Source organism: Strongylocentrotus purpuratus, unplaced genomic scaffold (assembly GCF_000002235.5).
Source record: "Strongylocentrotus purpuratus isolate Spur 01 unplaced genomic scaffold, Spur_5.0 spur5_scaffold_11, whole genome shotgun sequence".
NCBI lineage: Eukaryota > Metazoa > Echinodermata > Echinoidea > Camarodonta > Strongylocentrotidae > Strongylocentrotus > Strongylocentrotus purpuratus.
The window spans coordinates 23,614,931-23,620,930 of NW_022145596.1; positions in this window are offsets into that span (position 1 = coordinate 23,614,931).

Sequence of the window (6,000 nt, forward strand, 5' to 3'; positions counted from 1 at the left end):
GGGAGGGGCAATGGGGTCTTATAAAGGGAAAAAAATATCTGTGTAGACACGACTACAGACTCGCAGGAATGTCTCCTCCGTGGCCCATTAGTCATGAGGCACGGTAACTGCCTGCCCAGCCTGCCTGTCTTGATCTTAGGGTGAATTTTAGTGGTGCGCCTCTTGAGTGCAGGGGTGTTCCTCAGGGGTGTAAGGGTCACCCGTATCTTTACAACGTTGTCACTCATCTTTCACCGTTGTTCACCGAGAGCACGATTAACCCTTGTTTAACCATCATTAGTCAATGTCGTTTTTTGTTACCCCCGGAGGCATTGCTTCTACAGTGCGTATCAAGAAAAATATACCTCAATTTTGGCAGATTTCTTTTTAAAAGTAATAACCTGTGTGACATTGGATTATATTTAATGTTAAAAAGTAACTAATATTCTGTCTAACGATACCTTTTGTTGGATTTACTGATTCTTTGAGGATAGTAAAGATCAAGTGACGGTGTGCTGTTCGAAAAATATACCAATATGCACCTTACACACCTAAACACTTGTTATATATTTAAAAATGGAATTAGCCCTAAATAACAGAATGAAATCAACTTTGTAGAGTTACAGCATGAAGAATCGAAGTTAAAACATTTCATTGGATAAAGCTATCGTTGGCACATGCATTATGTTGTTACAACCATATCGAAGGCTACCATAATAAACACCAACATTGGGGGCTGTAACAACTGAGCATAACATTCGAGAATGAAGTAGAGAACGTCCAACCTTTAAAAAATCACAACGTCCTGCAAACACGAGACGAGACAGAACATACGTCAGTCATTAAAACTTGAATTTTTATATTTGGCCTCTAAATCACTGATAATAGCCTTGAAATTGCCTGAATTCTCCTAAATTCGTTCAAAACAGGATTTTGATAAGACAATATGGAAACTGAAGTCTGCTGTTCACGCAAAACGATTGTGGGCGTGATACTACGGAAACCAATGTATTTTTATGATCATCACATGTCTTTTATTACAGTAATGTGGTTTTTAACCGACTGTTTTTGCTGAAACGCACAATTTCATACATGGTTAGACTCATTACTAATCAATGCCATATGGATAATTTGAAACCATACACAAACAAAAGTACAAAGTACAGTTATACTTTAAAAAGAAAATCTATATTAGTATTACTATCAGCAGCGGCAGCATCACCATCATTCTTATAATCATGTATGTAGCGCGAATTAAGTATATAATTCTTGGATCTTTTTCATTCCTGAAGCAATATATATTTTGCATTTGTATACTTGTAAAATGCAAGGTGTAGTTATTGTTTACGGTATACCCTAGATAAATACAATTTTCCCATTTTCTCCTCACTAACCCCTTCCTCTCTCTCTCTCTATCTATCTATCTCTCTCTCTCTATCTCTATCTTTTTCTCTCCCTCTCTCTCTCTCTCTCTCTTTCTCCCTCTGGCCGACTCTCTGTCGCTCTCTGTCTATCTTCCCCTCTCCCTCTTAATCTTTCTTTCTTTCTCATGTTCTTTCCTCCTACTTTTAACCGGGAAATGAACCGTGTATCATTGTTTACAGTTGCATCTTGTGAAGAATGAGAGTGGTGGCTATTAGTGCAAATATCAGCCCACGACCTTCCCGTTTGAAATCATAATCATAAATATGCTTTCATTTCACATTAAACTCTTAATCGCATTAGGAAACGTGGAAACCATGGTAATGATAATATTTTCAATCCCATAAAAGACGTCCTTACCTCGTCTTGTAGCTAGTGTTTTTTTTTATCGCCAATATATAACATTTCTCAAATCAAGGAGTAGCCGCAGCATTGTAATACACTTTTTACATATTTAAAACGCACACATTAAATTCTAGTTGCAAGATGTATTACATAATAATACACCAGTCTATCAACATGCAAATGGCAATAGGTTACCCATTAACAATAATTATTACGTTGTTGAGATTACTTATCAGCTTCGATTAGAACCCCTAGTGAAGTACATCAGGGGAAAATATGCAATAGCGATGCCGAATGAAAGGTTTATTCTTTTGATATCGGGTTCAGCTTATCAAATACAGTGTATCTGTTGCACTCTCTTTCAGTGAGTATCTTCACGGATTGTAATGGATGTATATACATGAGTTAAAGCATCTTCATGCAATACGATTCTTGTCAGGAAAGCTTTATCAAAGTTTAGAAGTTCATCGCGATTTTATGAACAGACGAATTTAGACATCGATGGATTCGCCGGGTCATAAAAACGTCGCACTGTAATTCAGCCTTTAAATACGTATTCATACTTATGAAATATTGAGGATTTTTTTTGTTTTCGATTCAGAAACTTCCAATCTCGCTGTTCTTTTAGTGTGATTCACGAATTTTCATTCGTAGGAGTTTCTCGATTTCAGGATCACAATTCCACAATTAAATCAAGCTTAAATCTAAATTGTTACAATAATGCAATCCTTGTGGCACAAGTATTTCCCTTTGATGTATAAAACTGGTTTATTCTGATTTAAAATTCTTTTACAAAGCAGATTCATAACAAAAATACTTTAACTTCTCAACATGTTTAATAACAGAACCTTACTAAACCCACTGGGTAATTGTAGTGCTCTATGAAACATGAAATGAATTCCATCTCAAAGGGTACTCTAAGTTAAACTCTGCTTGATGCTTCGCTTTAAGATTGAGACATATTAGCTACATAGCTATTCCATCCACGCGATTCAATTTTTCTATCAAGAATAACAGATCGTAAATCTGAGTCGACTGTGATAATATGTAATCTGCTCGTGAAACGATCGCCGATTCGTTGGCGAGGAAATCAGAGGGCATATAAAAACCGTGCCCTCACGCGAAAGATACGGTGAACCTGTCGAACTATATTTCGCCAGGCGCACTTCAACCTAAATTGGTAAGGACGCGTTCTAACGCGACGAGTTTATCAGTACTATAAATCACGGAGAGACTAACAAGTCACCACACCAGGAAATCATAGCAATGATGGGATTTAAAGGTTCTGTTCAATATTTTCGGGTGAAAGATTAAAGGTCGAAAGTGGCTTAGATATATTTTCAAGTGTTTTAAGAAATGCATTTGAAGATTGAAGATAAGAATTTTGATTTATTCTGAAGAAGATGCACTCTCTCTTTTCTCTGTTGTGTACGTTCGTCTGGTTAACGATCGTAGCAAATGTGAACACTATTTTCTACAATTTTCATGGTTTTAACATTTTCCTCTCCATGACACTTTAGTGACTGGACTAGCTTTAATAATACGATTGACCCATATCCAAGTTCAGCTAATGTGGTAATAAGCAAGTAAAAATCTTGCTTTATTTGGAGATTTCCGAACTTTATTTTGATGTGAATAAGATCGCGTATCGTCTTTTTGATCTTTAAAATGTATCAATCATCAAAAACGTTCTGTTTCATACCAAGAAAATCAACAAGATTACAGCTCGGTTATTTATCGTGTACGAGTAAATGGGTAAATGCATTTATACAGTTTTTTTAAAGGATTAACAAAGATATTTGCATCGAATATATCAGCTCAAGAAAAATACAATGCTTGAGTATCCATTATAATGGAACTGTCTCATTAAACATGTTAAAGAAAGACAATGATCTTAGGTAGATGTCGAAGATGTCAGCGGTAAAAAAAAGCGAGCGGTGCTGGTTGTTACATAACTACCGGAGCAATACAATTAAGAGGATTCAAGGTATACTTTAAAAGGAGCGATAACCATACAAGTACATGATTAAGAAGAATTATTACATATTAAGAGTTACATTATGTATTATCAACAAATATTCGATAAGATAGATATATGAGAAGACGTGTTTTACATAGCAACAGTTCTCTTACATTAGTTTATGTTGTCAGAGGGTAACAGATACTTGACCTAACTTCCAATCTTAAATCCGATAGCGATGTCTTATCTTTCCTTATCCCAAATTATTTCCCACTCTCTCTCTCTCTCTCTCTCTCTCTCTCTTAGTCATTATCTGTCACGAATAGATATTCAATTAAATCTGATTTTTCAATTAGAATCGGACCTGTCTTCCACGAATATTTATTGCAATGTTACCGGGATCGGTATGTTGGGGGTGATTTGGCCGATGTAAGTACGAATATTTAATTTCACTTGCCGTTACCGAATCCGAAATTGAAACCTGAATGAGGTTTCTTCACACAAGGAACTGAAAGTCACATTAACAAAGGAAGAATACCGTCATGCGAAAAGAAAACGTTTTGGTATGGCGATGTGAACGCGCGTGTGGAGAGACATCGCTTGTCCAAAAGTAGGCTGAACATGGCACGCGATCCGCAAACCATAAATTTCTTGGCAACATACCGGATGCCGGCTAATTAACCAGGGTCGCTGTGTGTCATCTTCCATTGATGACGACTACAACGCTCCTCCTATGTATGGCTAGCAGTTGCTGTCATAAAGGCTCAGGAAAGATTGATCATTTTCGGAGATCCATGATAAAAAACATCGATCTTTGACATGCGTTTAGTGTCATAAAGTTTTGATGGAATTACAGTTGCCCATGTTTTTGTTGACCAATCAGCACATGAAATTCGGCTTTAAATGTATTCATCCAGATAAAGCGAATATCTAGATGGATAATAACGTGAACATCGTGCTTTGATTAGTCAACGATCCCATCAATGGAAAAACAATCGATGTTTTCACCATTAAACTTCAAAATTATCATTATTACTTTCATCGGAACTTTGTGGCATCATTTGCATGGAACAAGATCGATGTCAATACCATCGAACTTTAAAATGAATCATGGTTGCTTCCTGAAACTGACAATGACACCAAACGCGCCCCATACGCTTCAAGCGTTCTTCGAGGCCTCGCAACAAAGCAGAAATGTCCTTTTAATGACTGCATGCGTATGAAGATGAGGAATTGAAAAATAACTTCTCTGATTAATAAACCTGGGGGAAAGATCAGTCGAAGAGGCAGGATTGATCTATATCTGTAATGAATGGAAACAAAGACTGCTAAAGGCTTGTTTAGCAATTAACTTTTTCTCTCCATCTCACTCACGGTATGCATTCACATTTCTTAAATATTCACAGCGTCTTCATGCATTTTTGAATGAAGGCGATCAAATTAGTTCACCAGATACATATGCATGACGGAGGGGAATTTTTCTCCAAGCCGTCTGCATTGTGGTGATTTATCCAGAGTTACAAATTTCACTTTCGCATAGGAGGATGAATTCGATTTTAGTAAAAGAGCAAAATTAACTTCCTTTTGCAGCCTGGGTGTATTTTGTGTCATATTTTGTCCAGATCATTTCTATTTCATTCATACTTTAACACTGTGAATACAATGAACCTTGGCCCTGTTTCATTAAACTTGTTATCAACAAAAAGTTACAATCACTGTTATAAGCTACTGAAATAGTGACATTTGATTGGCTGAGAGGAGATTTGTCACAGAATTTTAGCAGTTGTTATTGATAACAGGCTTTATGAAACAGGGCCCTGAAGTAGCAGGCATGTACTTTGCTCTCTCAATAACAGCTCAAATCTTTACAAGACGGAGATTCTGTAACCTCTTCCTCAAACATGCCAATGATCAGATCATCAGATTGAAAGAATGTAAATCGAATCTTCTCTGGATGTGAATATCTTCAAAGTGTTTTACAGAATGATATGTCCACCATGAACTAGATACGAACTAAGTTCATCGGAACGAAGTGAGAGGAATCGGCAGAGGCGTATTCAGAAAGAAATAATAAAAAGAGGGGTACGTATCTGGGCTGCCTTCTTCGAAAGACAATACTGGAATATTGTTGTCATTTCCGCAAATCCAATGTTAATTGTCCAACATATACTCCTACTAAACCGTTCTTGTTCTTAGTTATTAGTTTTTAGTTTGGAAGTATACATCTATAGGCTTAACTGTGAATGTGGAACATCCGTGGAGTATAATGTCACATCTATTAAGATGCCCACTCC